At 40.1% G+C, this 8,400-nt stretch overlaps 1 protein-coding gene across 9 annotated transcripts in view; it reads right to left on the bottom strand.

Annotated features, from left to right (window-relative positions):
* SGMS1 (sphingomyelin synthase 1) overlaps positions 1-8,400 on the bottom strand; it is a 350,554-nt gene that overhangs the window by 148,788 nt on the left and 193,366 nt on the right. For 8 of the 9 annotated variants that reach the window (XM_006169737.2, XM_006169735.3, XM_027768777.1 and 5 more), the window contains one exon: positions 7,443-7,586. The exons of the other annotated variant lie outside the window; for it this stretch is intronic. The gene's annotated coding sequence lies outside the window, so the exon portion shown is untranslated. The remainder of the gene's footprint in view (positions 1-7,442; positions 7,587-8,400) is intronic. 9 annotated transcript variants of the gene reach the window in all.

The raw sequence follows: 8,400 nt of genomic DNA, 5'->3' as shown, positions 1-8,400 counted from the left end.
GGCGTGACCATCCCCCCTGGGGGGTGATTTCTCGCTTTCTGTCTCTATGTCTCTCTCTGTCTGTCTGGCGAGCGCACGCGCCCTATAGCGAAAATCTCTCTCAAAAAATAAATAAATAAATAAATAAATAAATAAATAAATAAATAAGTAAGTAAGTAAAGTTAAAATAAAGTAATTCTTAAAGAAAAGAAAGAAAGAAAGAAAAAGAGAACAGCTTAAATGGCAGATTAGAAATAGCTAAAAATAAAAATCCAAAATGGGCTAGCCCATGGCATTGTGATTAAGGCAGCAAGATCGCACATGGCAGACTACACAGCTCAAATCCTGGGCCCAGCAGCTTGAAAAACATGCTGGGTGTATATGCACACATACCTCAAAACCCCAAAGGAGAGAGAAATGGAGGAGACGGGATAGCTGTTTAACCTTGCCCCCTCAAGGGTGCTTTCTCATTTTCTCTATCTCTGTGTCTCTCCAGTGAAAGCAGAGCCCTCTAGTAAATGTTTAAAAAGCTAACAAAAATATTTTAAAAGAACTATTAAACTATAAAACCAAACCAAAAAAACAGTCAAGAATTATGTATATAAAGACAAAGATAAAAAAAATATAAAAGAGGGTCATGAAAGAAGTATACAAGTCTAACATATATCTTACTCAATTTCCAGAAAGAAATAATATAGAGAATGAGGAAGAGCCATTATTCTAAGAAATAATGACAACACAGAATTTTCCTAATATCAATCTTTGGATCTAAGAAATCAAAAGAATTCCACATGGGATTTTAAAAGAAAATTAAAAGGGGGGAAAAAATCCCCACTTAAATATAAGCAAACCATGGATTTACCAAAGACTTAAATCTTTCAAATAATTGTGGGGCCAGCAGATGGCATGGTGGTTATGTTGCTGGACACCCACATGTCCGACCAGGTTTGAGTCCCAGACCCGGTGACTTGAAAATCATACCAGGAGCATAAACATATGTGCCCAAGATCCTGGAAAGAGAATGGAGGAGAAAGGATTGCAGAGTGGCCATCCTCCCAAGGGGTGATTTCTCAGTTTCCCTCTGTCTCTGTCTCTGTCTGTCTCTCCTGTGAGTACACACACCCTAAGGCAAAAGACCTCTTTAAAAAAATAAAACAGCAGCAAAGAACAGAGAGATGATCTATGTAAAATGGACTTGAACATCAAAAAAGGATTTGCACAAGGGACCAGCAGTTGGCGTAATGGCTTTGTCGCTGGACTCCCATGTAGTCGACTGTGGCTTAAGTCCCGGATCCAGTTTCTTAAACTCACACCGTGCGTGTGTGTGCGTGTCCAAGATCCCGAGAAAAGGGAGGAGAAGGGATTGTAGCATAGCCATACCCCCTGGGGGGGGATTTCTCGCTTTCTGTCTCTCTGTCTCTCTCTGTCTTTCTGGCAAGCACACATACCCTATAGCAAAAACCTCTCCAAAATAAACAAAAAAGAAAAAGGAATTTGCACAAGAAGGTTTCCAGAAAGCAGCTTGAGCAAAGGCACAGAAGAAAGGGGAATCAAATGGGAGGAGCTGAAGGTCTATATTTGGTGAACAAAGGAAAAAGGTTGGTAAAACAGGCTGGACGCAGATCACAGAGGCCCTCAAAGGCCAGGTTATAGAGCCTGCCTTTATCCTGAAGCAAGTGGACAGTTATCCCTAAAGACTTTAAAGAAGTGAATAGAATTAAGAATGTAGCATTAGTAAAACCCACCCTTTAGCTAGGCCAGAGGCAGAGATGCCCAGGGAAAGGTTATTAAAATGGACCAATATGAAAAAATAAAGACCTCACTGAGGTGGTGAGAATGAAGAGATAAGCAAAAAATCAAAAACCACAGACAAAAAGAAAGACATAAAGGGAAAAAATTGGAGGAACTTGGTGACCCCATTTAACTTGGGCAACAATGAGTCTTAAAAGAATCATCCCAATTTCTCTATTTTCAACCTTACTGTGTACTATAACATGTGTTTCCCTTGAATGGGTCTGAAATTTCTTTTTATATGCCAGGTTCTAGCAATTAGCTATTTTAAAATTCTATTTCAATGAACTACTTTCTGTGGTTTGAATATATCCTCCAGAAACTCATGTGTTGGGACTAGACTGTAACTCTCCATACTGTAAATGTATTAAATGAAAATTTAATTCCTTCATGGTATCCTGGAGTAAGGCCTAGCAGGCAGTGATTGGCTCATGGTAATCCTGTCATAGAGGTAACGGACTCATGAATAATGCTGTATCTGGAGAGCCAATGATTGTAGCTCTCCTGAGAAGGGCTTAGTTCTCAGGAAAGCTGGTTGTTACAAAAGAGACTGGTCAGGGTAGATAGATCGCTTGCTCACTCTCTCCACATGCCTGCCATCCTCTGGGCTTCTGTCAGCCGTACTGTGTAGGCCTAGGCCTTTGGACTTGCAGCCAGCAGAATCGTGAGTCTGCAAATAAGCTTTCATCGTCTTTATGAAATCCCCTAGGCTCAGTCAGGTATTTCTGTTAGCAAAGCAAGAGTCAATTAAGACACTAGGACACTACTTAGGAAACCAAGTCATCTCAGTTCTCACCATTGAACGCTAGCTCTTGAGAAATTCCTAGTTCCTACAGAAAACACAATTTGATAGAGAACATCTCTTCTCAGAATGATGTAATGAGAGAATTGGTGAATATAAAAACACATTCAGGGCAAGAGCAGCCGACATGAACCTACGTCATACACTTTAGACTCAATCTAAAATAGTCTTTCCTACCCCCCAAACACTCTCTAACACGGTTTCATTTTCTAGATAGCATCCTATCTAAAATTCTGTTTCTCTGTCTCTTTACTACTTGCCTCCCTGAACCACCTGGCCCCAGTCTCACAGGATGGCAAGTCCCGAGAGAGAATGGCTCTCGCTTGCCTTGCTCATCCTGACAGTCCAGTACCCAGAACAGCGTGCAGCACAAAGAAGAGATGGTCACTAGATATCTGATGAATAGATTAATGGCTGTGCCCAGGGGTGCCATTCACTCACATCATGTTGACTGTGAATGTCTCCCCAGGGTGGTGCTGGGCAGAGTGCAGCCATACACTGTGGCAGGAAACAGGCCAAGAGCTGGGGCAGCCAGGATGCAGCATTCAGGTACTCTTTGACTCCAGTGTGGCCTATTATGTTTGCAAATTGACCATAATTTATTGCTCTCCTGATGGGGAAAGCAAGAATTTTCTCTCCTTCAGTTTTCATCACAAGACTAAGCTCCTTCTTTGAATACCTAGATGCGTATTCACATTAAAGTCTTCATATATCAACATCCCTACATCGACTGTCCTGTAATAGTTTTTTGGTTTTTTGTTTTGTTTTGTTTTGTTTTGTTTTGTTTTAGGGGTTAGCTAGAGGGCATGTGCTGCTAATTCCTGATTCAGGAGTGGTCATTTTTGTGATTCACCAATATCTTTCATTTAAAAGAGCCCACCTGAGCCAGCAGGTGGCATGGAAGTAAAAACAGCAGGATCCCAGATGGCTAACAACACAGTTCCAATCCTGGACCCAATACCTTGAAAATCACGCCAGGTATGTGTGCATACATCCCCAAAATCCCAAGAGGAGAATGGAGAAGGGATTGTGGCATGGCCATTTCCCCGGGAGATGATTTCTCGCTTTCTCTCTCTCTGTCTCTCCTGTAAGCGCCTCAGATCTAAAATAAATCAATAAATGAAAGAATGAATGAATGAAGCCCACTCAAAATGTTTTAAGAGAGTCTAGAAATAGATAATGATTTCATAGACTACATTTTATGTAACCCATCACTCTCACAGATCCTCTACTAGGTTGTCAGGAAAGTCATGATCCATTTTTGCATAGAAAAATACATCATGACTTTCCTGACGACTGAATACATCAGCTAGAATATAAAAAAACAGTTTCCTAGGGCTTTTAAGAAGTCATCCTCTCCACCAAGCACTGGCCTCATCACTGAAAGTGTATTTTCCACCATGAATGTTCCTCTATCTCTCCTAACCCTAGGATTTCCGAGGCACCTCTATGGAAACCACTATTCAAAAAGCAGGTGAGACTATGGGAATCCCAACCAGAGGGCATGTGGTAAAGACCAAACCCAAGAAGGACTGTGTCACTGCAGGAAAATGACAAAAGCAAAGGAAACTTGAATATAATACTGCGTGAACATTTTCAATTTCTCTTTCATCCTCCCATGGGATCTATATATTACAGTGATTTTCAGTCATTATTTCCTTAAGGAACATAGTCCTTTCAATACAAATCTGTAGAAGTTGAATACATAAAATACATATTGGTTGATGTTTATAGATTTAGAAATAAAGAGAGCTCCTTTTGCACAGGTGGTAGCATATTCTATGTGTTGGATGTCACGTGGCAGACCACGGGTTCAGAGCCCAAGCAGACCTGAAACACACTATGTGTGTGCACCCAAGATTTTGATTGGCTGGAGGGGTAGAGGAAGAAGGTCACAGCATGGCTGGACCCTGCTGAGGATGCCTCAACTCAAGAAATAAATTTTTTTGTAAATGCATTTACTGAATGATATGGTATACCTGAAGTTCTGAGATTTCGAATATAAATGCCAGTTGTCCTTAACTCTGATTGGGTGGTCAAATTCTAGTCCCAACGTGTTTTGGAAAGACCAGCTGCTCATGCAACAGTAAAGTGAGCGGATCCTAATTGCTACTGACAGCATGAGAAGCATAGGGTAGGAAGTGGCGTCTGCCCAAGCAGATACATCTGGGAAGGCTTATTTAACTGTTTGAATGCCTTTATACAGATGCAAGACATAAGAAAATTCTTGGACATGTTTTCAATCTACATACTGTTACTGGGTCAGAAAGGCACAGCTGGTGAAATCAAACAGACCTAGATTCAGATTCTGGCCCCACCTTCTCTAATTGCAAAACCACAGATGAGTTTCATAATCTCACAAGACTCTGTTTATTCATCTTTCAAAGAGGTTGACCAGATTTACCTCCCAGGGCTTTAGTAAAGATTTAAAATATTTACCAACATACATAGCATCTGCTAATTAAAAAAAAAAAAAGCTAAATATATAAATATTTTAAATTATGTAGCCCTTATGGGACAGGGGACAAACAAACTGCGTATCACATAGTCTTAATCTCACTGAAAATTAAAATATACACTTGTCAGGGTAATATCCCAGCTGTGTACACTGAAATTGATCACTGAGCCAACACTAAGCCCTTACACAGATATTCTAAATATTAAAAGACTCAGGCTCTGAAACAATTTTGTGAGCTACATTAGATTTCTGGCTAAATCTTATCTTTCCTCTCCTATATCTTGACTAATTCCATACTGAAAGGCAGGGAGTAAAGGCACAAATAATCACACACACACACAACCGGACTAGATTAGAAATACGAAAGCATGTTCCTGCCTCCACTATTGACCTCATAATCAATTCAGAGAGCACAGGATCAGTAAACATATTAAATCCAATGTCAGAAAGAGGACATACTTTAATGGTGTCTTATCCCAATGATATTAACAGTGAAATTATGAAAACAATAAATATTGAACCTATTTTAATGATGCAAATTAAATTTTATCATTATAAACCAAATAAAATGCCATGAAATAGGGGGAAAGTAGTAAACAGTGGTGAAAACGTAGAGAAGACTGAAATTACACAAGAATTAGGATATTTTGGGACCAGCAGTTACCATAATGGCTATGTCACTGGACTCTCATGTAGTCGACTGTGGTTTGCGTCCTGGACCCGGTGGCTTAAAACTCACGCCAGGCGCGTGTGCGTGCATGCCCAAGATCCCGAGAAGAGAACAGAGGAGAAGGGATTGCGGCATGGCCATCCCCCCCTGGGGGAGTGATTTCTCACTTTCTATCTCTCTGTCTCTCTGGCAAGCACACGCGCCCTATAGCAAAATCCTCTCCAAAAAAAAAAGAAAAAAAAAGAAAGAAAAAAAAAAGAATTAGGATATTTTTCAACCCTGCTTTTGATGGGCCAGTTCCATTGCCTAGTGGTTAAAGGAGCCAGATCTCACCATGGTGACTGAGGTTCAAATCCCAGTGGTGGTGGCTTAATCACTATGCTGGACATGTGCATGCGTGCCTCAAATCCCCACAGGATAGAGAAATAGAGAAGAAAGAGTTTTGGGGAGACCACATCCATATTCAGGGTGCTTTATTCCCCATCCCCTACCAGCAAGCGTGCACCCTCTGGCAATTAGAGAAACAAAAATGAAACCTGCTTGATAATGCAAACAGGATTGTATAGTGCCTCCATAATAAGCAATTTGAGCTAAACAGACACAGTGCTGAATCCCATTTCTGCCACTTACACTCTGGGAAACATCAAGCCAATTACTTAACCACTTTGAACCTCAGTTTCTTCAACAAATGGACTTGTTTAATATTTTTGTGATGTATAATTATCAAAGACATGTAAAGTACTTGGCACATGGTACATCTGTAGTGTTTTGTATTAGTAGATAGGAAAAAAAACACTAAAAAATCAAAGTGACATAACATAACATAGGCTATATCATAAGAAAATAACTAGTGCAATCAAAAGTCAGACATGGACTGAAAATGACAGGTTATGACATAATGGGTGACTCTGACCTTGATGATAAACACTGTTGAGGAGATAAAATTAAAGGCTATAAACAAGAAAATGAAGTAAACACTTACCATTATAACACGGGGGGTCAAAGACACAAACAGGTCAAGTAAATGACTAACAGGGAGCTCTTGATACGACACAACCACTACCCGATCAGAGTAAGAGTAAAGTCAATAAATAACAGCTAGTTTGAAAGACACGTATTTGCTGATCTTTGATACTGACTATTCTGTTCCCAGGTAGGAAGGCGATGACGTTCTTAGCTATAAAAGAAATTTGCTCTCACTTTTATTTTGCCAGAGTCTATGTTACCTCTATCTTCTTTATTGTCCTCTAGCAATAGGAAGGACCTTCAAGGAACTGAGTCAGAGATGACCAGGGGGGCCAGCAGACAGCGTAATGGTTACATCGCTGAACTCCCAGGTAATCAAGTGTGGTTTGAGTTCCAGACCTTGTGGCATAAAACTCAAGCCTGGCATGTGTGCATGTATGTCCAAAATCCCAAGAGGAGAATGGAGGAGAAGGGATTGGGCATGGCCATCTTCCTGAGGGGTAACTTCTTGCTTTCTATGTCTCTGGCAAGTGCACATGCCCTATAGCAAAAATATCTTAAGGAAAAAAAAAAAGAAAAAAAGAAAGAAAAGAGAGATGATCCACAAATGAGAAACAACACCCACCACCGAGCCAAGTTTAGAGAACAGATTTGAGTGTATTAGAGGCCAGAGGGTTCTGCCCTAAAAAAGTCTCCATTCCAGAAAATGGCTCGACTTGACTTCAGACCAGAGTAGGGCACATCAGGTTCAACCCAACCTCTCCATTATTACATACCTCCAACAGCTACTGTTTTGCATTTATCAACGGGTTCCTTTAAAATTATTCTCATGTACGTTTCCTGAGGCAGAGCCTTATCTTCTATTTCACAAGTGTCCCAACAAGACACCTTCTTGCATCCCAAAGTACTTAATGGTGCACCTAGAACAGAGAAGGAATTTAAGCTTACCCATTTCAGTAAGGAATCACAAAGTTCTCAACTTGAAAGAGACCTTGTAAATCCAGGATAACACACTGCAAATGAAAGCATTAACGTATTTATTAACTTGAAAACAAAAAATTCACAATGGACCTTCTTCATCTCCTATTCCATCTTTCTTTTTTAACTTCTGAATTTTTAAAATTTTCTTATTGTAGCAAAATATACATAACATAAAACTTATTTCACCTTTTCTTAATTCAAAGCTATGCCTTATCCTCTCTATCACATCGAGGTGTTTCTCTTTTTATAAATTTATCTACTATCTTTAACTGTCAACAAATAACTAATTATTCACAAAGTACAATTAAGTAGAGTAGGTTCAAACTATAAACAAAGGTAACTACTAAGTTTTTCTCCTCACCAGTTGACTTACAAAAAGGTGGTCATCTCTCGGGGGCCAAAATATTATCCTTATAACTGATACCTTTTATATTTATATAAATGTAAATAGGTGTGTGTATAATCAGGAAGCTACAGATAATGTTTTGTACCTAAAAAATACAGATAGGGATCAGCAGTTAGCGTAATGGCTATGTCACTAGACTCCCATGTAGTTGAACGCAGTTCAAGTCCTGGACCCAGTGGCTTAAACTCATGCCGGGCGCATGTGTGTGTGTATGTGTGTGTGTGGCCATGATCCCGAGAGGAGAATGGAGGAGAAGGGATTGCAGTGTGGTGATCCCCCCCCGGGGGGGGGGGGATTTCTCGTTTTCTGTCTCTCTGTCTTTCCGGTGGGCACCTCTCTATCACATC

The sequence above is a fragment of the Tupaia chinensis genome, unplaced genomic scaffold (genome assembly GCF_000334495.1).
Source record: "Tupaia chinensis unplaced genomic scaffold, TupChi_1.0 Scaffold147458_1, whole genome shotgun sequence".
NCBI classification, from domain to species: Eukaryota; Metazoa; Chordata; class Mammalia; order Scandentia; family Tupaiidae; genus Tupaia; species Tupaia belangeri.
Note: the sequence above shows the minus strand (reverse complement) of the source record. Positions and strands in the feature narration are given on the sequence as shown.